A 27,990-nucleotide genomic window follows, 5' to 3' on the forward strand; every position below is an offset into this window, starting at 1 on the left:
CTCAAGGAAGACCACCTTCTGCACGATTTATGAAAGTTACGAATTAGGCAGCGATCGGGAGATGGTGCAACGCCTGAATTGGCTGCTCGTTTGGCGGCGCTGTGGGAAACGTCTTTTACCTAAGACTCGACTTCACTGGTGAGGAAGTTCCTGTGCTCAGTGATGGTTCGGCAGCGTTGGCAGGACTGCGGGGAAATGTGAGTTTTTAGGGGACAGTAAGCCTATGCGCAAAGAAGTGTATAGGAATTAAGCTCACGACACATATTGGGTGAATCGTCTTGGCGATTTAAAGCTGGCATCCGTGAAGCTGCTGTTGATAGCTTAATTAGTCAGTCTAGGGGGCTACAGGAAGTTTTGAGTGTTCTTGCATTAGATGACTGCTCAGCGCAACCAGTCCTCAGTCACAGTAAACTCTGGACAAGCTTCAATGACATCGTGAGGCGTGGTGGTAGAAGGTGGTGTGTCACAGGGAATCTGGATCTTGGCTCGACTGCGCGGATCGTTATGATGGCAAAAACCTCTGTAAGAAAACCATCAATCTCAAGGAGAGGTGCGCGCTGATGAGGTGCATGGCGTTTGAGGTGGAACAGTCGGGCACCTTCTGGGGAATTTTCCGCACCTCAGTTGTATAAATCTTACTCAGGCATGTGGAACTCTGTCTGAGTGGACCCTTATTACTCTAGCTGCTCGTCGGACTGAAATGGATAATCCGAAATTTTCTTTTCGTCCTCCTAGCGGGGTGGGAGGGGAGCTGGAACATACTAACATCCCACTAACAAGAGAACTCGTGTAGCCAGTTCTTCTGACTGAGGAGTTCATTACAGAATTGCAGTATGTGGTAACAAAACGCATGCTGGTTCTCCGAAACTGGTTTTAGTAGTGAAACGGAAGAAGGTTTCGCCCTGCTACATACGAAAGTGTTTAGCGGGAATCTATGGCTGCTTAAAATCAGCAAAGCGTTTGCGCAATGGGACACTGCTTGTGGAAACTTCAGATTCCCGGAAAGCTACTAACCTTCAAACACCTAAATGCCTTGTTGAGTATGCAATAGACAATGAACTTCAAAGCACCTCGAATTATAGCAAAGGTGTTGTAACACGCAGGGATCTTTTTCGCATTCCCAAGGAGGAACTGCTACATGAATGGGCTCCAGAAGGTACAGCTGACGTGCAGAACATCATGTAGAGGGTAGATGGCGATTTCATCAAATCCGACTGCTTCACCCAGACATTCGGTAGCACACAACTTCCTGAGCATGTTAAGGCTGCCTTTCTTCTCCTTAGCGTGAGGCCTTATTTTTAAAACACAATACGCTGTTTTAAATGACAGTGTTTTGGGCACACAACCCTAGGGTAAAAGGGAGAAGCGATGTGTGGCAGTTGCATAAGGCGCCGCTCATGAAGGAGTTGGTGGTTCGTCTCCTGCCAGATGAATCAACTGATCTAGAAACCACCATGTTTGGAGTAGTGACTGCAGAACCCTCCCAGAAGAACGCAAAGTACAGGAAATAAAAACAACCAAGTATATCCCCCATGGGGAGGCCAAAAAAATCTATAAGTCCATGCAGCCATCTACACTTGCTAGACCTCTAGCGTCAATGCTTCAGAAGTCTACTCCAAACGGAGGTAGCAAGTGTCAGCACAGACACCTGCACATTTCAGTGCACTTGCAAGGCAGCAAGTGTTTCAGAGCCTGTAGCCCTCTCTAGAACATCAGAAAAAGGTACAGTGGCGAACATGGGAAAGCCCGAGCCACCTCCAACGCCTGAGGCTGTTCAGAACCCAGCACAGCCATTACCACTGCTACTCCAGCTCCAGTAAAGCCCTCAAAACAGCAAAAAGCTACTGTAAAGCAGCAACAGCAGGTAAAACCAAGTAGTAAACCGTCGGGCCATGTGGATGTGATTATATCTGCTGCTTTGTCTGACTTTCCTCCAGAGCTGATGGATTATAAGGTATGTGTGGAGCAATCACCTCGCCCAATGACTGAACCTCCACCTGCTGCAGTCTCCCCACCCCAGCGGAGATACAGGATAAAGGTGCTACCCTCGAGATAGATGACTGCCATACTTCAGTGGAACTTGCAGGGGTTCAGGACTCATGTGGAGGAACTTCGTCGACTATCTCAGGGTAGACCACTGTGTCTGTGTCTCCAGGAGAACAATTTCCATTAATAACACACCCCGGAGCTACAGGGCTATGTCTCCTCAGAAAGGACTACCTGAGTAGAGACAGAACTAAAGGAGGTCTAGGCGTATTCGTCAGTTACGACTACCACTCCTCGCCTCTCTCCCTTACAATCAGTTTACTGGTAGTTGGCATATCAGTACACGTGTGTCATCTGTTGAAAATATGTTCTCTTTATCCACCGCCAAATGATGCTCTCGACGAAGAGGCTCTGCAAGACTGTCTTACACAGCTCTACCACTCCTTCATCCCCTTTGGTGATTTTAATACACACAATGTGCTTTGGGGCTCTGCGACTACCTGTTCCAGGGGTAGAGCAATTGAGATACTTCTCGCGTCATTGTGTGCATACTTGCTAAGTACGGGACACAGCATGCACTTCTGCACTGCAGCTGGGTCGTTTTCTGCCATTAATTTTCGCTTTGCTCTCCAGTCCTTGCTCACACTGCTCAAAGGGAATTAGCCATGACTTGCACGGAAGTGATCACTTCTCGATCTGGATTCACCCCCCAGATAGAGTGGAATCCGAAAGGAAACGACCGCGATGGATGCTCAGTAGAGCAGACTGGACACTTTATGGGCAGGTGTTGAAAAATAGGTGAATCATATTACCAAAATGATGTACCACGCTGCTGACGCACCCATTTCACAGTACACGGGACAACTGAAGAGGCAGCCTGTCCCTTGATGGAGTGAAGAATGCCGCTCTGGAATCACGACTGGTCGTGCAGTTCTGCATAGGGTAAAGTGCAGCCAACTGTAAACAATCTTGCAGCCGTTTGAGTGGTGGGGGCGAAAGGTCACCGGATTATTCGAGAGAGCAAGAAGAGGTCGTGGCAACAGTTCCTAAACACCATTAATCATTCCACGTAGAGTTCTGTTGTATGGGTGACCATCAGGAGATTATCTGGGAGAGAAGGGAGGTGCCCCATGGCTGCTGTAACGGGGAATGGCACTCTCCAAACCAATCGGCCAATCGACGAGACACTGCCCAGACTATGGCGGTCTATTTTGCCACATTTACTGCAAGCCGGTCGGGATACAGTTGGTGAGAGGAGCAGTTTGGCCTTCCAGTCCTACCACTGATGAAGATTACGAGTTCCATGTGGGATCTGGATTCTGCATTGTCTACGGCTCGTGACACATCCGCTAATCAAGACAGAATCCATTACAGTGTGCCACGGCGACGGCTACTTACGCTGCGTCAGGCATATAAAACACTGCCCGTACCATACACACTCGCATACCACACCGTTGCTCGGCCTCCAATGGATAGCCGTTTTCGTAACTGGCAATGGGCAACGAGGCCCCATGAGATTCTCGCACAGGATTGCCTTTTTCCGGTCCCTGTGGCCGAGCGGTTCTAGGCGCTTCAGTCCGGAACCGCGCGACCGCTACGGTCGCAGTTTCGAATCCTTCTTCGGGCATGGATGTGTGTGATGTCCTTAGGTTAGTTAGATTTAAGTAGTTCTAAGTCTAAGGAACTGATGACCTCAGATGTTAAGTCCCATATTTCTTAGAACCATTTGAACCTCTTTTATATTGCCTTTGAGAGATTGATGTGACCGGTATTAATATTTTACATCGCGGTTGTAGCATATTTTCACCTTGCCTCCTCCGGAGGCCCAGACTTATTTTAGACTTGACCAATTTCAGGAAAGGTAGTACGCCAGATTTTAAATTTCAGTCCCTATTTTTAAACATTTTAGATATACACCAGCATTTCACAGTAGTGTATACCGATTGCGCCAAACAAAGGAATTCCTTTGGCTGCTCTGTAGTGTTCCGCGACCATGTCACCAGAAATCGCCGTCGTGATGAGTATACCGTTTTCTCAGCGGAGCTCCACGCGATCCAGACGGCACTGGAGGAGATGCGACGTATTCAGGGTAAACGGTTTCTCATCTTCTCCGATTCCCTTAGTACCTTACAATTGTTACAGAATCTGTACCTATCTGCGAAGTTGTCTCAGCTGATACACGACCAACTATGCGATCTCCAACGGCAGGGAAAGCAGGTGTCATTCTGCTGCGTGCAGAATACAGGCCGCCCGGGCTGCCAAGGAAGCCTATAGAGGACAGGATGTGGCACAGCGTCCTATTGCCTTGCAGGCAGTCGTTTCTGCACTACACAGGAAATTTATGCAGTTGTGGGATGAGAAATGGCTGGCGGTAACACATAATAAGCAACGGCTGTTGAAGCCAACTATCCGTCTGTGACGTTCCTCCTACCAGTTGCTCAGGCGAGATGAAGTGACCCTTACACGTCTTCGCATTGAGCACTGCCCTCTCACCCATGGCCTTTTACTACTGCGGAAGACCCCCTGTTTCGTGATGCTTGTGACGTGCACATCTCTGTACGCCATTTTTTAAAAGAGCTCATTTTTTATCGTGACTCATGGGCAGAAGCAAATATTGGTGGGGATCTGCCCTCTGTTTTAGCTGACGATGAGACAAGTGTGACTAAGGTTTTAAAGTTTTTGATGTGTTTGGATTCTGGCGTAAACTTTTTGGCTGGAGGTTTTAGTGTGTTGCAAAGTAATTTGCTCATCCTTTTTTATTCTTGCGATCAGCCAGCCACATCCATCTGCTATATTATTCTACCTACTTATATAATTTTCCTCCTGTTTAGTTAATGCTTTAATACTGATGCGACACTTCATTCCTTTGTTCTGTGTGAGTACAGACATAGTTTTACAACTTCTGTTACGTGTATTTTACGTGCTTTTTTATACTCCTGTTTAGCATATTTTACCGACACTCGTCTCAAACTGTTTTCGCGCGGGCTCTAAAGATATTGCTGTCGTGTGCCCATGCCAACACATCCATCCATCGAACCAGCCACACATCAATTCCGGAATCTCTCCGAAGAGCGTCACAACGCTGTTTAAGGGCCGGTACATCTGGAACCGATTCAGCATACAAAACGCTTTTCAGATACCCCTAGATGTAAGTCCGGTGATCTAACAGGCCATGCTACAGGGCATCCAACGTCCGGGGAAGATGTTGTTGATGTGTCGGAAAACTGTAATGCTGAAGTGGGTTTGTGCTCCGTTATGCAAAAACCACATAACCTGTCGTATTGCAAAGGGCACATACTCAAGCAGCCCAGATAGAGTATTCCTCAGGAAGTTCACGTACGTTCCTCTGTAGAGGAGTTGTGGAATAATAACTGGTCCTAGCATATCGTCGCCAAGAGTCCCTGTCCACACATTGATGCTGAAACAATGCTGATGAGACGATTTTCTGCAGCCCACAGATGATGATTACCCAGATTGCTGATGCTAGTTCTGGTAAAGTAAAAGAGGACTGATGACCGCAATTCCATAATTGGGATGGTTTGGTGTAAGAACCATCAACAAAATACTTCCCATTGAGGGAAATCCACTGCTACTAATCTTTACACTCGCTGCAGGTGATAAGGATAGTAGCGGCTGTCACGCAGGATACACATAATCGTAATTTGGCTTGCACCATGTTGGCAGGCCACTTGCCTGGAGCTTGTACTAGGGGTCGTCTCAACATAGTGTAGAACTCAGTCCACATGTTCGTCTGTCTGAAAGGACCCATTCTCATACAAAGGAACAAAAAGGTACTGAAATGATGCGTGACGTGGTCTGTGTCTCTGAGGGTACTTATTTTGGTATAGCCGTGGTGGCTCTCGACCGTCTTCAACCACCATTTCGGTTGTTCCCGACATGAATACCAGATCATTCTGCTGCTTGTGTACGTTCGTTGAGTCAATGACACATCCTGTAACACACAAGAAACACAAGGTACGTGGTCAGAGGAACTTTCATTCATCAGCGCCATCTACCGTTGTACCGATGCATTTCCGGACACATGTCCATAGGGCTTTACTTCCTCCATTTCCAATCAGGAACGTGTCCCTGCAGTTTGTCGGTTTTCATTAATATTCGCCCTTTATAATTATAGTTAATAGTGGTATCTTGTAAGAGGGACAAATTGATGGCATGTTGACTATTAGCTGTTAAGATGCAACATTATAAGCGTCCCCTCGCTTACTAGCCTTTGACGACTAAACGTGTTACGAATCACATACATTTTTTAACTCAACATCTGTAAATACTTAGCTACTAAACGTAGCAGGAATCATGTAAAGAAACACAGTTGAATGAGACTTCTGACATAAATAAATGACTTAGTTCATAATCTCCATTTTCATACTGGCTGTTTCATGAAAAACATTTACAGGTTATTTTTAACAAAGTATTTGTCGTAACTGCCTGGGTAAGCTTTTTTACAGCAGAATATTGTGAATTCTCTCAGTATGCTACTAGCTTCTTAATTACTATAAAGTGCCAACAGATTCGTCAAGCAATTTCACGTGTTAGTGAAGTGCAACTGTATTTGATTCTTGTACCATTATGCATCGCCGTGCTATCCAACCAGGCTGTCGATCGTACGGCTTGTGAATCCTGTCGACGATACGTTAATCCACACGTGCTTGACCTGTTCACGAAGGTCTGTAAGTGACGTTGGTTGACGACTCATACGAGTCACATCTTGTCACATCATATCCCACATATGCTCGATTGCAGACAAGTTCGGTGTTCGCGCTGGCCAGAGAAGAAGCTGCAAGTATTGCAGAGCTCGTTGAGTTTCAAGGGCAGTGGGTGGGCGAATATTATCCTATTACAACAATACATCAGCTTCCGGTTGCCAGGGCAGCAAAAGAACGAGCCTAACAACATTATGCACTTATCAGTCGCTGGTTAGTGTCCCCTCCAGAAACACCCAAAGTGAACGAGAGTCGTAGCTTATTGCGCTGCAGACTATAAGGCCTGTAGTGGGGACAGTCTGTCTTGGAGGAATGCACTATGCGAGACAGCGCTCACCAGGTCTTCGTCGTACGCTCTAACGACCATCACTTGCGTGCAGGCAGATTATGCTTTCATAAGTGAAGACCACGGCGCGCCATTCTATTTTCCAACTGATCCACTAGCGTGAGTGGAAGACGGGATAGAGGAGTGTGTCCCCTTAGTTCCACAGTTAATAACCGGTTGGCAACAGTTCGTGTTGTCACTCCTCGGTTCACATCCCTCTTGTCTCTGCTGTAGTAGCTTTTCAATCTGCCATTGCTGTCCTTACAATACGACAATTCTGGCCGGCTTCAATTCTGTAGGACGTCCAGAAGCTCGTCTAGGTATGTGGAAATGTTCACGTGGTCACAGATATCTGCATCGTAGCAGAACTGACGCAGAAAGTCCAACTTGTGTGGTAGTTCTCTGAAAGGCCCATCCCGCCACTCGGAATGGCGCAAGTTCACCCCTTAGTTGGCTGTAGGAAGCAGGAGTGCGCTTCCGTGGCATAGTTGCCTGATTGCTTCACACATCTGCACCAGACTGACAGTGAGCCTTCTGGCTCTGAGCGTTCCCTTTTCAAAGGTGGATACAGATGGCGCTTTGTTAGCTTTGTCACTATATATAATACCCCTTTTATTTCGTGAGCAGTTAAATAGGTTGAAAACATCGAGACGCAGTTTTCAGCAAATATTAGATCGTCGAGGGGCCCGTATTTTTTTGTTTGGTTGATGTTTTTAGCACTGGTATAAACGGAGATATTGAAACCAATACATTTTTTTTAATGGAGCCGTATACGTTGTATAACTGCATTCTATAGTTATTGAGAAGACAATTACAGTGATACAGCGTTTGTTAATGTTAACGTTGAACCTGTCGTAAAACTTTCTAGAAATATCTTAAGAGTTTGAGAACACGTTGGTCGGAATCAGCATTAGCGGTGCCAATACCGCTAAGCAGAGCTCTCGTGTTACCCTGTGTCAGAATGTCAACACATTTGCCTGTTTACTTGTGTGCCTTGCAGGCCGCTGATTTCTTCTTCAACGTTCGTTGCATGCAGATATGTACACCAATGAGAAGAAGTTGGATATACTACTTTTATATGGTGAGTGTAAAATAAATAACGTAAAAACAGTGTAACGATTAAAGCCATCTATCCAGATCGCCATGTCCGGCGCGCCAGGAAATTGCTCGAATTATTAAGACGCTATAGCGGACAGGCTGCTTGAACGTCAAAAAGTGGACAAGAAAGAAGATTTCAACTGACAGACAACTCGAATAAAGTGTTCTAGCTACCACGCTAATGAATCGGCACAGTGGCACGAGACATATTGCCAAAGAATATGGAATCAGCAAGACGAGAGTCATTTGCATCTTGCATCGACAGAATTTCCGTCCCTATCATCTGTCACTACATCAGGCACTCGACAACCGTGATGTCTAACGTCGCACAGAAATTTGTCGGTTTGCTCTTCAGCAACTGAGAGATGATCCTACTTCCTCCAATGTGTGCTATTTAACGATAACACAACGTTCACTACCACGCTAATGTAAATTTTCGCAACATGCACTACTGGGCAGCCGAAGATCCACACTGGTTTGATTAGGTGCAACTACAACCGCCGTGGATTCTGAACGTGTGGTGTAGCATTATAGAATATTTCGCTGTGGGACGTTACTTCATCTCAGGCGTTCTTGTAGGACGTTCGTACCCACCCTTTCTGATAAACTCTCTGCCGGTTCTTGCAGAAGAAGTACCACTGGAAATTCAACAGTGTATGTGGTTGCAACATGCCGGTTGTCCAGTTCACACAACATATGTTGCAGCAGAAATACTGAATGACAACTTTCCTGGACGTTGGTTAAGGCGAAATTCTGTAGTAAAATTGCCTGCGGTGTCCCCCGGTTTGACTCCTCTTGATGTCTTTCTTTGGGGTGCACTCAAATATTTAGTCTATGACGAAGTCCCAGCTACGCCAGGCGATATGTGTCGTCGAATAGCCAGTGCATGCTCTACCATGTCATCCACCGCAATTACATCTGTTCCTGGTTCTTTCGAAAGGCGATTGTAAATGTGCCTTTCAGCCCGTGGTCAAGAATTTGAACGCATGCTTAAATAAAGGATAAAGTTATTACTTTGGAAGAATAAATTTATGTTATGTGATTAGGGTGGTAACCAAATGATTATTAGTTATTTGTTTATTTCATTTATGTGTGTACGAAACTGCATTGCAATGTCAAATAAGTCGACAGCGTGTATTGTACGTAGCTGGTAACAGCGTCATTACGCGGTTAATTTTCTGCATAAAACGACGTCGTTAAGAAGAGTATTTAATTTGTCGTGCAAAATTGGTCACCAAAGTATTTTTAATAAAGTGTTTAGTTCAACAAGTATATCCCATACGATATGACTTAGAGCAGTGTACGTAGAGACAGTTGTCCGACCGCATATATTTTCCCTCTAAGAAGCACACAGCACGTACAGGAAAAGACAGGTCAAATCTTCCTTCTAACATTCAAACATTTGATACAGTAATTACTTTTTGGAGCTTATAAGACCCCTTGATTGTTGAAGAGTGAATAGTTGATTCCTCTGTTTCAGATCATGTTAGTCTCGGAGGATGTACAAATGGGAAATAGTGTTCCCAAAGCCCTTTGTGATGCACTAAATTATAGCCTATGTCGTATTTCCGTATAGGACATTCGTAGGTGAACCTGCATCTAGGTCGTAACTTGGTTCCATCAGAAATAAAGCTTTATTCTCTCAGAGCAACCCTACGTTTAGGTATTCAACTACGCAGCCTGATCCGAGACGCCTGCTTGGCAGTGTTCGGAAAGCAAATGCCGTTTCCGGCCACTGTGGTTTCACATTCTAGGACGTCTCTCGAATTTTTTACGACAGGTTTCAACGTCAACATTAACAAAACTATATCGATGTAACTGTCTTCTCAAGAGCTATCCAGTGCACTTATAAAAAGTATACGGTTCCATTAAAAAAAAAGCACTTCATTATCTCAGTTGATACCAGCGTTAAAAACATTAACCAAACAATAATGTATAATATATGCGTCCCTCAACGCTCTAACATTTGCCGAAAATCACGTTTCGATATGTGTACGTTCACGAAACAAAAGCCTACTTTGTCTATACTGATATGGAATACGTGTGAATCTTTTTGGTTTCAGCGAAAATTTTGCAAAATAAACGTGTTAGTTAAAATTCAGCAGTCTGTTCTGCGTTCATATCCTGTCATCGCTAGAGATAACTAGAACTGATCCAATAAATGTTCAAGCAACAGCGAATGATCAGTCTGACACCTTTCTGGTAATTATTGTGGAAGCCTCACGCACTGGTATAATTTGTTCACCTGATAGATTCATGTGCTAATATTTTGAAAATAAACTGGATCACAGATTAAATTACTTCATCAAACAACTACTACAATTTTGCATGAAAGAGGGCACACTCTTGTATGTTTAAAGTATGCCTAATGCTCACAGCGTCAGTTCAGAGACTAATATCCATTAGCAGTCTTCGAAACTTTGCGCATATATTAAGCCAGGGTTGAATCAATAAATCAAACAGTAATTTATTGAGTCACAGGGCACATTTCAACAAGCACCAACGGAATAAGGAAAGCTGACATTTCATTATGTCATCAGTTATAGCGGATCTTGGCTGAAGAAGAAATATAACAATTAGAATACAAGTAAGTGGTAAAACAGTCATTATTAGCATCAACATTATCTGCCTTACTACCGGCTGCAAAAGAAACATAAATTTACACTTCTGCAATAAACCAACGACGTGCGACACCATTATTAATTCATGCCCAAAGCGTAACTTCTAAAATGTATCTTGTACTGTATCATAGGCTTTACTGTTAATATGCGACATCCTTGAACGTTATCACAAAAAAAGAAAAACTTTCAAAACAAAGATATCAGACTCTTCACACACAGTAACTGATGACATGTGACGGCCATCATTCTCATCACCGTCCTTAAGTCCAAACGCACAGTATAAATTTGCTAGTCATTTGCCCACCACTATGTTAGTAGACGCTCCAAGTCAGGAATGTGTAATTCACCGTCGGACACCTGCACCTACTGCACGTTATAATCGCTCCTCCACGTTAGTGTTGACCTGATCTAATAATGTGAAGTTTCTGTAACTGCTAGTCAAACCATAAAGACTACTAGTCACCTTAGTGCATCGCGTACAACGACCAGCATACATAGATACAGATAAGCACAAGGGCAGCCTTGTTATTAGACAACTGGCGCATTGGCCCACCAAGCTTCAGTGCCCAGAAGATCCTACTAAATAGACATATCAATGCCTAAGTCAGTTATGAACAAGTGAGATGAATTCTAACATTATTTTTAGTTGACTAACATTGATGAGTGGACAAAATTATAGATGCACCATAACAGAAAACTCTACCATCTTTAACATGGTGAAGCAAAAATAGGCCGGCAGCTGCGGCCGAGCGGTTCTAGGCGCTTCTGTCTGGAACCGCGAAGCCGCTACGGTCACAGGTTTGAATCCTACCTCGGGCATGGATGTGTGTGATTAGGTTTAAGTAGTTCTAAGTCTAGGGGACTTATGACCTCAGATGATAAGTCCCGTAGTGCTCAGAGCAATTTGAACCATTTTTTTTAACAAATGATTTGTTGTGTGAAAATTTAAATGTAGTTTACATCTAACGTATTTTGTTGTTATTTTTTTTCCCTTCACATTCACCTCTGTAGTATAATACCGATACCTCACTCAAGTGACTGTTATATAGAGAAATAGAGATGGAGAGAGAGAGAGGGAGAGATAAATGAAATTTGACTAAGATTTCTTTAGTGAAATGCAATACAGACGTGTTAAATTTACCAGTCAGGCAGTAAAGTGTTTGGAATAATCGTTTTAGTGGAGCATAAAGCAAATGACAGATAGAAATGTACTGATGAGGAAGAATGTTAGCTGCTTATAGTTTTTTTGGTAAATAATAAAGATGTAGATATGTAATGACTTGTAATCCAATGTGTATGTGAGTATGTGTGTGTGTGTGTGTGTGTGTGTGTGTGTGTGTGTGTGTGATACTAATTTAAGAAATTCAGTTGAAGAAGATTATGTAGCTTTTGAAAAAAACTGTAATATTGAGAGTACTTTTTTTGGAACATGGCATAAATACAGGTTAAGATTATTTAATTTTTGATGTGAAAATACTTAGGCATAATTAGATAATTTAGAACTTACTAGCTGTTTCGTTCAACTTAAAAGCTACTGCGCTGTACTAGGCTGTTCCATTCTGATGAACAAAAAAAAAATATTTTAAAAGTCCCCTCAGTTAGTGTCGTCTTGCATTTTTAAGCTCTCTGATTAGCACATTCATTTTTTAAGGGAAGCTAAAAAAATTTAAACTTCTTGCAAGTGCCCTCTGGAATTTTTAAATTCCTCATCAACATGATGTCATAGAAGGAGGAATGTTTGGTACGCAAAGATTGTTACACAAATAATGGGTGTGGCTTGTGCTGTCATGGGTAGGGCATTACCGTGCTCGGCCAATGAGGTATACGTGCCCTGCAAGGAACTTGCAGTGTCACACTAGTAGGCTTGTCCGCCAGACTTGAGGAATGCTCGGCTCCATACAGAGCCCACAGGAAATCAATATCTAATTGAAAACGTACCGATCAACGGTCTCAGTTTCTCTTACGCTACCGAGAACTTGCCAGCATATAAACCAAACTTGTCAGAAAAACTGTAGTTACTCGCTCCTCGCCGGAGCCGGCTCTTGGCACTCGTAAGACCGGCAGTGGCACATGTTGTGACGTACACGCCGCGGCTTTTCTTCTCTCGTGGGGCCTCGGCCTTGGTCAGGTGACGTCACAACTCTTAGCAAAGGCTGCTGGCACCAACACAGTTGTGCCGCTATGATCCATATTTATGGCAACCTGTACGACTGTGACGGACTCTTGATGCGACAAACACCTACTGAAACAACACAAAGCCACCTGCAGCAGGAACGCCGGCCGGAGTGGCCGAACGGTTCTAGGCGCTACAGCCTGGAACCGCGCGACCGCTACGGCCGCAGGTTCAAATCCTGCCTCGGGCATGGATGTGTGTGATGTCCTTAGGTTAGTTAGGTTTAAGTAGTTCTAAGTTCTAGGGGACTGATGACCTCAGTAGTTAAGTCCCATAGTGCTCAGAGCCATTTAAACCTCTTTTTTTTTTTCAGCAGGAACTACAATCTCCACATAGTGCCGTTTAAACGTCACATTGGGCCGCCTGTGGACTCCACGCCTTCCATCACTTGAAAAGAGACAAAACCGCGACTCGTGAGATCACACGACACTCTTCCGGTAAAGCACCATCCAGCATCTGTACTGTTTAGCCGACTTAAGACGGGCAGCCTTTAAGTGCCACTGTGAGCAGTGACCTTTCCGAGGCCTTTTGCGCTCTGTCCGACTCCCAATGTTAACTACTTGCAGACCCTTTCACAATGTTTGCTCATAAACTAGTTGTAATACTTATACATTCGCCTACAGCAGTAGCTCCTGTGGAATTGGAACCTAATGTTTTGACAAGGCGTGACACTGATCTCCGGGCCCTGTCGGCTACAATCATTTCACGACCGTTGTTCTTACACCGGGTTACATTGTTGCAAATGCTATACCATTCCTTGTAGACACGACGGAAAGTTCCTCTCGATATGCTAACAAATTGGGAAACTTTACTGGTGGCGTTTTTATGAGCATTTCGATATATGTTACCACTTTTGTGCCATTGCATCACATCTCGACTTCGAATCATCTAACTGTGTTGGTACCATACAACCGAGTGCCACATAAACAACACGTCACTCTCATTGCTTACGTCAGCGATGGAGGTTCTCGTGACCACCTGATACCATTTCCACATCATTTAAGGGACTACAAAGAAAATTAGCATTCCGTACTCCGTAAGTTTGTATTTTTTTCACTCTTCAGTAGTGTATAACTGTATCTAATTCTCAAAAGCCTTCTGCCGTTCAAGGATGATACCTTCTACTTGACGTCAACATTTACCTTCTTCAGATCATATGAATGAGCATGGCGAGTCTCACAAGATCGCTATTTCTGGGGCTCATATTGCATCAACTAAAGAAAATTTTGATAACCTGAAATTATCAGAATACGCCGGCCGTGGTGGCCTTGCGGTTCTAGGCGCTGCAGTCTGGAACCGCGGGACTGCTACGGTCGCAGGTTCGAATCCTGCCTCGGGCATGGATGTGTGTGATGTCCTTAGGTTAGTTAGGTTTAAGTAGTTCTAAGTTCTAGGGGACTGATGACCTAAGATGTTAAGTCCCATAGTGCTCAGAGCCATTATCAGAATACGCAAGTGTTAAGTGTCTTGCGTAGTTATAAACCTGTGTGAGCGATATAGGTTTATAGTTATAAGCATCAGTCTGAGAAGCGTTTTGAAAATGAAAAAAACATGCGTTTTTCCAATCACTTTTAACGGATTGTTGCTCCACAAACCTGTGACCAGCTGCTATGACAAGAGAAGCAATGTCTTAGTCATAATATAGGATTTCACGTATATTCATGGGACCAAGCTGTCTTTCTTCTATTTAGCAATTTTAGCAAATTTTCTGTTCCGTTACCACTTATATTAATATTACTCATTTTGATGTTCGTGTTATGATTGACAGGAGGAACAATATTACGATATTTTGCAGAGAAACAAATTCGGAAATCCAAATTCATTGTTTTGGGCCTCTTTCTGTCATTCTCTGTGCAGATGTGTTTGGGCTGTTTATCGATTTTACTGGAGCCCTTAACTTCCTATAACTCCCAGACTGCAGTGCTAAACCTTACTTCCAGATTCATTGTAAATTTCTCAGATTATTTTAAATTTGTTTTTGCTCTATTCAGTTTTGTTACTCAACAAGAATTTGACTTCACTTAAGTGCGTGTTGAAATTTTCTGTGACTGAGTACCATCTGCCTACTGCAGTTATTGACCAAATGTGGTTGTTTTCTACCCGTAGAAGAATTACTGGACACACACACACACACACACACACACGCACGCACACACACACACATCTTGTAGCGCGTCTGAAGAATATCCTAAAATACTCTTGAATTTAATACAGTTGAGTCTTGCAGAGAGGAAAACGGCAACCAGCCACCGCTGATAATGCAATTCATCTACGGAAACAGCGTCTTTGCCTGTTTCGAACCGACAGGGTCATCTTCAGACAGCTATCACGTTGAAAATCCAGCGTCATTTTGTTGCGATTTACTCCCTTTGACAATAACAATAACCAGACACTAACACAACATGAAATACTGCACTAAAGTATAGTAGCCTGCTTGTTCATACATTAGTATATTCGTTACATTAATTTAAACTTTCAATTAACTGTTACAATTAATGACATATCCACTGTCGCAATATTTATTTGTGCACAAGTGTTATTCATCATTTATTTTGTTGCCTGTGTGTACCACAATTTTACACAATATCATTTCTGTAACATTTTCGAACAAACTAGTTTATTTATTTGAATGATAATCAGGCCTCACTGAAAGTAAGTTGCACGTAATGAAACGGTTATCTTTGCAAATCTGTTACTGTCACATCAATGTACTTACTGAAACATCTCTGCGATATTTATTTTCTGGCACTCTTATATGTCAAATATCTTTGAATACAGACTTGCAAGTGGCAAAAACTTTTTCATGTGGTGTGTGTGTGTGTGTGTGTGTGTCGGCTTATCGTATGTGAATATTCAGGATATCCCGGGAGGAATGGCCAGTATTGAGAGATATGGTTGGAACAATCACTTGAAGCAAGGAAGTCTATTAAAATGGGCTCCAAAATGCATAGCCTTAGAGCTATGACCACTACTTCTACTTCGATAATGAGAAACAAATCTCTTCTGCTGCAAGCTCTTTGCTTTCCATATTATGAAAGTCGGAGTTTGACCGAAACAAGAGAAAAATAATCAGTAAACATGGGTCTAAAATGCATGCCTTACGAGCTGTGAGCACTTCTTCACCTACTCCAGTGTGAAACACATCATTTCTCATAGCCCATAAGATATGCATTTTAGAGTCCATGTGTAGCAGACTTCTAGCTTCGAATGATCGTTCCTGCCACATCCCTGAGTACTGACCATTCGTAGCGGGACACCCTGCATGTCAAAAAAGTGCTTTATATACCCTTCACTACTTCGTGAACACAAGCAGTCAACATTGCAACATAATGATGCTGGATTTTCGACGTAGGTAACCTAAAATTGTAGAAGTTGTATCTTACAGATTTGTATACATTGTTTTCATTCATTACGATGTGTGTAAACAGTTTCCAATCCTATTATGTGTCACTTCACCAACAGACAAACTGGCGGGACTGCAGAAGGGATAAGAAATTCTGTTACTCGAGTCTGATGCGACATCAAGACAACCATCTCTTTCTTCAAAGGATTCTGTTTACTGATGAAGCTATCATTACAAATAATGTTAAGCCTAATGTAAGAAATATGCCTTATTAGACCGCTGAGAATTCGCGATGTCTCAGGTAAAGTGAGTACCGGGGGAGTGAAGCACGAACGTTTGGTGCGGCATCAATGGAGACAACATTATAGGTCCTCACTTCATTGAAGTATCGTTAACGAATAAAAAATTCGCATAGTTTCTTATCGAAGTGCCATCTACTCTTCAAGAGGATGTACCACTGAAATTCGTAGATGTATGATGTAACAGCACGATGGGCGCCCGGGTCAACAATCGCTTCCGGCAAGGGAAGAGCACATCCAGTTCTTTCCTGGTTTCTAGAAAGGCCGTGAAGTGTGCCAGCCAATGCTCCTGGTTTGAAGCCACTAGACTTATTTCCGTAACGGAGTGACCTGGTGCAGTGGTTAGCACACTGGACTCCCATTTGCGAAGACGACATTTCAAATCCGCCGCTGAACATCCTTAATTAGAGTTTCGGTGATTTCCCTTAATCGCTCCATGCAAATGCCGGGATGGTTCCTTTTGAAAGGGCGTGACCGATTTCCTCCCAAATCCATGAAACCGTCCGTGCTTTTGCTTCGTCTCTAATGACGTCCATGTCGACGGGATCATAAACCGTAATCTTCCTTTCTGCTTATCTGGGATTAAACTCACAGATAAAGTCTGTGCATAAGTTCCGAAGACTCAGCAGGATGTAAGACATCGAATAACGCAGCAAGTGCAATTATATCGAAGGAATTCCTTCAGTCCGCCAAGAAGTCCTTTCACCAGTGACTGCAGATGTTTATTGCAGTACACAGTTGGCACTTTGAACACCTGATGAAATTATTGGAATTTTAAGGAAATGTTTACGACCACATTATTTTGTAATTTCCTTTTTGTTGCGGTTGCTGATATAATATATCAATGTCTGTGTACATCTTGACAAACTCTTGACGTGGAGATATTATTTGACAATCGTTGTTCCTCAGCACCTGTTTTACAAGTCCATTAAAATTTTGATATGCAATTTGCTAATGTAATTTACTGAAATATCATCATTAAATACCGCATCCTTTCTTTGCCTCCCACTTGGTGTGCCGGTGTAGCCACATATAGCTGTGTGGTTAGTATCAGCTTTAAGTTAAAATTCTAGCTACTCTACCTCTTTTGTAAGTAGACTTTGTTAGCTACGTCACGCTGATGCGGCACATCAGCCTGACGCGACTTTACCGTATAACAACAGGAATTTATGCTTAAGGCAGAAACTGGTTTCATGTTCGAAACAGTTTATATTAAGTTCTAAGTATTTTAATTTCTTTGAAAAAAAATCAGATTTTGAAGAACGAGACTGTTGTAACTGCGACCGGGACAGTACGGGGTTGAAATGACGGAAAGCGCGGCGGGACCCGCGGAGAGGCCCGCGAACAACAACACAACGGAAGAGGACGAACACGACCAACGAAGGACAAACGAACAACAACAAGATCGAACAACGGCGTCACAAGGAAACTGTGGTGTCACCGCCAGACACCACACTTGCTTGGTGGTAGCTTTAAATCGGCCGCGGTCCATTAGTACATGTCAGACCCGCGTGTCGCCACTGTCAGTAATTGCAGACCGAGCGCCACCACACGGCAGGTCTAGAGAGACGTACTAGCACTCGCCCCAGTTGTACGACGACTTTGCTAGCGACTACACTGACGATGCCTTTCTCTCATTTGCCGAGAGACAGTTAGAATAGCCTTCAGCTAAGTCCATGGCTACGACCTAGCAAGGCGCCATTAACCATTCCTGGAGAGAGTCTCACTTGTATCTTCAAGAGTGCTGTATACAAATGATGGATTAAAGTTAAGTATCACAGCAGCTACGTACTTTTCTTTACAGCATTCATTACGTATCCTGTTTCAGACCTCATGCCCATCTGCGTGAGCTTAACGCGTGCCTTTCGGCTACTTCCGAGTGGCGTGGCTGTCTTGCTACGCCACAACAGTTTGGCGACGAGTGTAAAAGTGTTCTTTCTACTTGCTTAAATTACTTGTGTCATGGCTTCGCCACAATCTCCAGATGTACTGTCCGAATTTTATCGCTTGCAGAATCAGCTGACGCAGGCGTTATTGGATGCCCTTGGACAACTCGTCCAGGATCAACGTGCACTGCACACCGATGCGGCAGCCGCCGCTTCATCGCTACCGCAGCCACAACATGCTGTTGCACCCCAATTCCGTCCATATGATTCAGCCCAGGAAACATGGACGGAGTGGTCACGCCAATTTGGATTCCATCTCGCCGCCTACAGAATTCAACGTAATGAGCGGCAGCCGTTTTTGCTTTCGTGTGTAGGTGTGTCCACCTACCGTGTGATAGTGAAATTGTTTCCCCGACGCGACGTAGCAACTCTGTCCTATGAAGAAATTTTGTCTGCTGTAGATGCCTATTTCAAGGAAACAGTCAATGTCGTTGCAAAACGGTATATGTTCTTTCGTACAAAACGTACGGCCGGTCAGACTAATCGGGAGTGGGTTGCAACTTTGCAAGGCCTTACAAGGGATTGTGCTTTTGAATGTGACTGTGCACTCCTTTATTCAGATACTATGGTGCGTGATGCAATTGCACAGAACGTTTCTGATGTTCGCATACGGGAACAGATTTTGAAACTAGTCAATCCCTCCCTTCAACAAGTGATAGACATATTTGATAGGCAAAACACACTTGACTTTGCTCAGGAATCATTTGAAACTTCGCCAGCTGTGTGTCACATTAACCGGCCCGCCGGGCGAGCTGCACGGAACTGTAAACTGCCCTCGCGCACGTCCGCGAATCCACGTGTCCCGCGAAAGCAAGCAAATGCAGTGCTGAAATCATGCCCGCGGTGTGCAACTAGACATTCGCGTGAAAATTGCCCGTCACGCCACGCTATTTGCTTTTTCTGTAATAAAAAAGGACATGTTCAAAGGGTTTGCCAGAAAAAGCTTAGCTCGGACACTACCAAACATTCCAGGCCCTTTGCTTCGCGCCGGAATCAAACGAAGAATACTCAGGCTCGTGTACCTTCGCCCATGGACATTCATGTAGTTAATTTCACACCGTCCAGTGCTACTCTCTCTAACAGTGACTGTGTTCGTCCCACAAAACGTGTACGTCGACGTCGATGGAAATCCCGTCAAGTCGCAAGTGCTTCTGTCCCAGAAACAGTTCACGTTGCACGAGACAGTCGCTCTTGTCGTCCGCAGGACAATAAACTTTTTGTAGACTTAGAAATTAATGGCAACATGATCCCGCTCCAGCTCGATACCGGAGCTGCAGTTTCACTACTCAATCACGCCACATACAAACTACTGGGCGCACCTCTGTTGCGTGCCGCGAATGTTCAGCTCACTAGTTATTCAGGACAGAATATCCCTGTGTTAGGACAGTGCAGCCTTCTTGCAACATACAAGGGACAAACAAAACTTGTGTCTTTTTACGTTCTTCGTTCTTCTTCTACAGTGAACTTGTTTGGTTTAGATTTATTTCAGTTGTTTAACTTGTCTATCGTAAATCAGGTCCTACAAGTGAACCAGACTGTGCCTTAAGCCAGTGTTTCTCATCTATGTGAGGAATTTGCAGACATTTTTGCACCAGGCCTTGGTTGGGCTAAGAACTATGAAGCACATTTGGAACTGAAAGTGAACGTGCAACCGAAATTTTTCAGAGCGCGCAATGTTCCCCACGCATTGCGTGATGAGGTCGCAAGAACATTAAATGATTTAGAATCACAAGGTGTAATTGAACGTGTGCAGGCTTCTCTCTGGGCCTCACCCTTAGTAATTTTGCAGAAACCTTCCGGAAAATTGAGACTTTGCGTAGACTTCAAGGCAACAGTGAATCCACAACTTGTGACTGCAACTTTTCCTTTGCCCCGCCCAGAAGATCTTTTTGACAAACTGTGCCCGGGTCAATATTTTTCAAAGTTGGACGTAGCAGATGCGTACTTGCAAATACCGGTGGACAAAGAATCCCAGCGCGTCTTAGAGGTTAACACGCATCTTGGTTTGTACAGATTCAAACGACTGCCATTCGGGTGTGCATCCGCCCCTGTATTGTTTCAGCAATATTTACAAACTGTTTGTGCGTCGGTCCCTACTGCTGCAAACTATCTGGACGGTATTGTAATCTCCGGAAAGACGGCCGCAGAACATTTACAAAATCTCCGAACGTTATTTCAGGTCTTGCGACGGAATGGTCTTCGCTTGAGGAAGGACAAATGTGTGTTTTTTGCTCGTGACTTGCCATATCTGGGACATGTAATCAATGCACAAGGCATACATCCGAGTCCAGAGCACCTCCGTGCCATACAGGACTCGCCTTCGACGCAGAATTTGAAGCAGCTACCGAGTGTGTTGTGAAAACTTAACTATTATCATAAAAGTATTCCGCATGCCTCTTCCATTTCAGCTCCGCTTCATCGCTTACGCCGTAAGGGTGTTCTGTTCGTCTGGTCGACGGAATGCGAACGCGCCTTTCGCCAGTTGAAATCGGCGTTGCTTTCAAATACTTGCCTTACGCCATTCGATCCCCAGAAACCCCTTTTGTTGATGGTAGATGCATCGGATTTCGGGATTGGTGTTGTGCTTGCGCACAAAGATGGCTCGCATGATCGCCCTATTGCCTTTGCGTCCAAATTGCTGTCGTCTGCGCAAAGAAATTATTCCCAGATAGAGAAAGAACCTTTGGCTCTCATGTTTGGTGTTACAAAATTTCATGATTTCTTGTATGGTCGTCCCTTTACCATCTTCACAGACCACAAACCTTTGACATCGCTTTTTCATCCGAACAAGCCTGTACCTCCACGTACAGCGCAGAAATTCATTCGCTGGTCTATTTTCCCCTCGCAGTACCGCTACGATGTCTTGTATCGGTCTACTGCTAAGCACGGAAACGCCGATGCGTTGTCCCGTTTGCCTGTTGCTGAGGATAAAGCATTCGATTCTTCCGAACTTGCTTGCATGTTCATTGATGCGGAAACCGATGACGTGGTAGAATCGTTTCCGATTGATTTTCGTCGTGTAGCTGCAGCCACAGCTGCCGACCCTGTCCTTGCTACCGTTTTGCGTTTTGTTGCTACGCAATAGCCCTTGTCCAAGTCCCGGATCGAGGATCCGTTGGTTCGCCGATTTTTTGCTCACAAGGAGAGACTTTTTGTTCGACGTGGTGTTTTGCTGTTGCGTTCTGATAATCAGTCTAGGGTCGTCGTCCCACGTTCATTACAGTCCTCTGTCTTAAAGCTTCTCCACCAAGGACATTGGGGTATAGTGCGGACGAAACAACTTGCTCGTCAGCACTGTACTTGGTTCGGAATCGATGCTGCGATTACGAATATGTGCTCTTCTTGCATGGCGTGTGCCGAACAACAATCCGCGCCACCGCGGAAATTCTTTGCATGGCCAAAAGCTACTTCCCCTTGGCAACACTTACACATAGATTTTGCTGGTCCATTCTGGAATGCTCGATGGTTGGTTGTGGTCGATTCCTTCAGTAATTTTCCTTTTGTTGTCAAGATGTCTTCCACGACGTCTTCTGCCACCATCCAAGCGTTATCTGCTATCTTTTGCATAGAAGGTCTTCCACAGACTATTGTTTCCGACAATGGTCCACAATTCATGTCTGCAGAATTTCAGTCATTCTGCAAGGCCAATGGTATTCAACATCTGACATCGCGCCGTTTTCGCCACAGTCAAACGGTGCTGCTGAACGATTGGTCCGGACTTTCAAGTCACAGATGTTGAAGTTGAAAGAGTCACATTCTCGGGAGGACGCGTTGTTGCTCTTTTTGTCCTCGTATCGCTCTCAGCCCCGAGATGGTCGCTCGCCGGCTGAGTTGCTCCATGGTCGTCCTCATCGAACCTTGATGTCTTTGCTGCATCCGCCGCATCAGGTTTCTGTGCAGCGGCAGACTCCTGCCTTTGCTCCTGGCGACGTTGTATTCCATCGCATCTATCGCGGTTCATGGCGTTGGCTCGCAGGGCGCATTCTTCGCTGCCTCGGCCGCGCGATGTATTTGGTTTTGAGGGCCTCTGGTGAGGTGCGTCGGCATCTCAATCAGCTGCGCCTATGTCGTCGCACGGGTTCTGCCGCTCCCCGTCTGCTTTCAGCGACGGTGCCGTCCGGTCAGCGCCCTGGGGACCCATCTACTGGCTCGCCTCATCCCCAGGTGTTACCGACGATGCCTGCCATTTTGCCCCATGGCGACGCGCCGCCGCCGCCGCCGCCGCCGCCGCCGCCTGTTCTCCCGCCGGCGCCGCCCGCAGTGGACGCTTCGCTGCAGCCGCCGGACGCCTCCCTGGGTAGCGCGCCGCCGATCGCTTCCCGTGACCAGCTGTCCTCAGGCATGGAACTCTTGCCTGCTCCGGACCACATGGCGTCATCGCGCGTCGGATACCCCGACGCAATGGAGGTCGACCCTTCGGCCCCTCCTGTCTCTTTACGGGCGCATACACCGCATGTTGACGTGCACCCTGGACTAGGTTTCCAGGCGTTTCCTAGCTCCCCTCGGACCGAATGGCCGGGTGCGGGTGGCACAGCCTCGCCTGTTGTTAGGCTCCCCACCTCATCGCATACGTCAACATGGGGCCCTCCCCACGGCGGGCGGAAACCTTATAACACGACCGTTCGCCGATTTGCGGGGGAGGAATGTGGTGTCACCGCCAGACACCACACTTGCTAGGTGGTAGCTTTAAATCGGCCGCGGTCCAATAGTCCATGTCTGACCCGCGTGTCGCCACTGTCAGTAATTGCAGACCGAGCGCCACCACACGGCAGGTCTAGAGAGACGTACTAGCACTCGCCCCAGTTGTACGACGGCTTTGCTAGCGACTACACTGATGATGCCTTTCTCTCATTTGCCGAGAGACAGTTAGAATAGCCTTCAGCTAAGTCCATGGCTACGACCTAGCAAGGCGCCATTAACCATTCCTGGAGAGAGTCTCACTTGTATCATCAAGAGTGCTGTATACAAATGATGGATTAAAGTTAAGTATCACAGCAGCTACGCACTTTTCTTTATAGCATGCATTACGTATCCTGTTTCAGACCTCACGCCCATCTGCGTGAGCTTAACGCGTGCCTTTCGGCTACTTCCGAGTGGCGTGGCTGTCTTGCTACGCCACAACTGAAACCTAACAAACACGTCCACTCGTACACAGAACAAGAAAGTAAGTAAGTTGTCTAACGTGAGGCGATGTGTCCTCGGACGTACGCGAGATTAGACTGGCTGGCTGAGCTTTTTTTTTCTTTATTGAACTTCGATTCCCCCCGAAGTGGGCGGGCTGACAGCAGCTTAGTATGCCGCTCTTCAGCCTACAGACTTCGTCTTAAAAAGGTGAAGATAAATATATAATAAAAACTGGCGATAAAATCGGAGACGGAAATGGTAACGTGGCGAAAAAATCGTGGAACTTAAAACACAGGACAGAGGTATAATGATGCTAATAAAATACATATGAAGCATACAGGTAAAATAATAGTCAGACAATTAAAAAACACGGCGACAGTCTGGTTTCTGTTCACAAAAGACATAAAATTCACACCCAGCGATAGCATGGTTTCTGTTCGCAACACTTGGAAAGACGATACAACACTGAACATTCACTGGAACACTGCACTAAAAGGTTGGCAAATATCACATACTACAGCCGAGAGCAGGTGGGGGGAAACTGGACAGATGAAGGGAAAATAAAAAAGGGGGGAAGGAGAGAAATAGCGAATGGGGGAGGGGGGAAATGAGCCAATGGAGGATGAGGACCCATAAGAGGGGTGGGGGGGGGCTGGGAAGACGCGACAGGGACGAAGGAGGGGAGGGGGAAAGGAACCAATGGAGGATGAAGACCCATAAGAGGGGTGGGGGAGGCTCGGCAGATGCGACAGGGAGTGGAGAAGGCAGAGGAGAAGAATACAAAAGGCCTTGGGTGGGGGAGAAGGGAGGTAGGGAGTGGTTTGGCGAGAGAAAACGCAATGGAAGGGGAGGGGAAGAGGGATCTCAGGGAAAGGTCGGAGGAAAGGAGGGTGGGTGAGGATCAGAGTTGATAGGAGGGATAGATGGAGGGAGAGAGGGCATCATCCGGGAGGGGAAGCCAATGGAAGCCACATTGGGAAAGGAGACAAAGACTGCAGAGATGGAGGGTAAGGAGGACACAACAGTGAAGGCGTGGCAGGGGGCAGGGACAGAAGAGGAGAGGAGCTTGGGGGAAAGTAGGCATATACGGAAGGCGAGGCGGAGTGCGTGACGCTCAACGATCCGGAGGGACTTATAGAATTTGGGGTGGGGAGGCAGATATCCATGCGGGGCTGGCATAACAGAGGATTGGATGGATTCAGCATTTGTAGGTGTGGAGGATGGTAGAGGTATGCAAGCCCATGTCCGGCCAGAGAGGAGTTTGAGGAGTCGGAGGCGGTTGTGGGCCTTGGATTGGATGGGGCGGAGATGAGGGATCCAGGTGAGGTGACGGTCAATGGTGAGGCAAAGGTAGGTGAGGGTGGGGGTGAGGGGGACAGGACAGGTGCAGATGGTAAGGGAGAAATCCAGGAGTCGGAAGGAGCGAGTGGTATGACCTACGATGATTGCCTGGGTCTTGGAAGGATTGATTTTCAGGAGCCACTGGTTACACCAGGCGGCAAAAAGGTCAAGTTGATTCTGGAGAAGACGTCGGGACCGTTGGAAGGTAGGAGGAGGACGAGGAATGCGGTGTCATTGGTATATTGCAAGAGGTGTACTGGAGGGGAGGGGGTGTTGGGGCATATCTGCCATGTAGAGGAGAGAGGAGAGGACAGAGCCCTGGGGCACACCTGTAGAGGGTTAGAAGGTGTGGTAATTGTCATTATGGATGGTAACATAGGAGGGGCGGCAGGAGATGAAGGAGGCCATGAGTCAGATGTAGTTGACAGGAAGGGCGTAGGTTTGGAGTTTAAACAGGAGACCGGGATGCCAGACACGGTTGTAGGCCTTTTCGAGGTCGAGGGAGACAAAAGTGGTGGAGCGACAGGAATTAAGCTGGAGGGAGAGGAGATGAGTGAGGCGGAGGAGTTGGTCATCGACAGAGAAGGAAGGTCGAAAGCCACATTGGGTGTTGGGGAGGAGGTGGTTTTGGTGGAGGTGGTGGTGGATGCGCCGGATATGGATGGATTCCAAGAGCTTGCTGAACACCGATGTGAGACAGATAGGACGATAGGAAGAGGCATCAGATGGAGGCTTGTTGGGTTTGGAGAACATCAGGATATGGGAGGTTTTCCACAGGGCGAGGTAGAAGCCAGTGGCAAGGATGACATTGTAGAGGGTGGCAAGGACTGAAAGGAAGGAGGGAGGGCAGTGTTTGAGGTGGCAGTAGGTTATGTGGTCATGGCCGGGAGCAGTGTTGCATTTAGTGCGGAGTGTGAGGCTGATGTCCTGTGTAGTGATGGGAGTGTTAAGTTCAGATGGTGGTGTGTGGCCCAAGTATTGGAAGGTAGGAGCAAGGGGAGGAACAGAGGTATTCGTACCGTCCATGACGTCATGGAAGAGGGAATAATCAAATTGGGGATCATCTGGTATGGAAAAAACATCAGAGAGGTGAGAGGCAAAGTGGTTGGCCTTGCTGGCTGAGCGAGAGGCAGGCGCGTAAGTAGTCTATCGGGGGCGCCACTATTGGCCGCTGGAACCACGTGTTCCACTGTGGCGCCCTCACACTAAAAGCGGGCCAGGAGGTGCGCGCCGCCACAGCTTACAGCGCGATGGTGCAGAGACCTCTAGGGGTCTTCGACGTCCTTAACGTCTGGCGGGGATTCAAATTCCGCGGCGCGTGGTACCAGAGAGACGACGTTGAATTTTTCTCTTTTAGAACTATGACACCAGCAGCAGAAATTACTATTGCTCTATTTGAAAAAGCGAAGTTGATATCAGCGTCTCTGTAATCACAATAACTGTGACTTTTTGCAATTCAGTTGGCTGAAAACAGAAGCACGATATTTTTAACTGATCAGGATATATCTGACGTGAACATCTTAGCAGAATCGCACTGGGTATCTCAAACGAAATTTAAGATTTTGATGCTATTCAATTCTGGTCTCAAACAGCTTTCCTTCCCAGTACTATATGTACATTATAAACATTAGAATACAAGACAAACTCTATGACGTTATCATGGACACTCCTGAGTTAACTGACTGCATATTAATATTTTCTGTTTTCAGTCAGCAAGGACGAATGTACTCCTCTGTGAATAAAGTGGCTGATGTGCTCTACGCGACTTAAATCTCCACTGACCGTATGGAGCAGCTCTTTTAACCTAACAAAAAAAAATTAAAAAAGTACATAAAAAATTTGTGCAAGCCAAACCCCAGAAGTAATTTATTTTGTGTAGTGCTTGCACGTGATACAAACGGTACCCACAAGTGCTTCATCTACTTATAGATTCAATAGGAGGGAACATACCTCAGCACTGATGAAGTGTCTAAACAATCTTTAGTCAATGTGTTTTCAGATACAGCCGATATAAAAATAAAAAATTTGGTTACTTCATTTACTTTCATTCCACAATGTCATTCGAGATCATTTTTTGGGGTAACTCGACAGTATCAAGTTTTCTTATTCCAGCAGCGAGTAATGCAAGTTACCTGTGCTCTGATCTCAACAACGTCCTGCAGAAGGCCCTTCGAGGAACTGACGATATGAATTAATGCTTGCCAGTTTATTTATTCAATAATGAAATTTGTGGTAAAGGGTATGTCTTCTTGTTTCATATGAACATCTCCGTTCGTGGAATCAGTAATTGAAATAAGAATAATCTTCATATAGATTCTGTGTCACTTTCGTTGTTAGAAGACGTGTGCTGGTTGGCATTGTCTTACTGAAAAGTAAGTCCAGGACGGCTTGTCGACGTGCCGCTGTGCAGCGGATGACAGCCAAAGGGCACCTAAAAACCATCACTCCTTGTTGTCGGGCCGTATAGTGGGTGGCAGTCAGGTTGATATCCCATCTCTGTCCGTGGCGCCTCGTGACACGTCTTCCACTCATACTGGACTAGAATCACATTCAGTGATGAGCCCCGCTTCGAAATGAGATCCGCTGAGCATCAAAGACGTGTCTGGAGACACTCCTGAGTTAACGCCTCGAACAGATGAGGGCCGCGCGGAGTGGCGCGCCATCTTGCTCCCTCGGGCGTGGGTGTGTGTGTTGTTCTTAGCATAAGTTAGTTTAATTAGTGTGTAAATCTAGGGACTGGTGACCTAAGCAGTTTGGTCGTTTAGGAATTCACACACATTTGAACATTTTTTGAGCAGCAGTGGGAAACCACCATACAGGCCGACGACCATGAATGACGGTCTGGGGTGCCATTTATTTTCGCAGAAGAATCCCTCCGATTGTCATCAGCGGCACCCTTAAAGCATCCTCCGTATTGGGTCTTTTTTTTTGCCTTAGAGTGTAGTTCAAGAAAAACATCAACCTGACACTTTAGTACAGCTTTATTTTATGCAAGGACACGTTTCGCGCTTTC

This window comes from Schistocerca cancellata, chromosome 4, assembly GCF_023864275.1.
Source record: "Schistocerca cancellata isolate TAMUIC-IGC-003103 chromosome 4, iqSchCanc2.1, whole genome shotgun sequence".
Taxonomy (NCBI): Eukaryota; Metazoa; Arthropoda; class Insecta; order Orthoptera; family Acrididae; genus Schistocerca; species Schistocerca cancellata.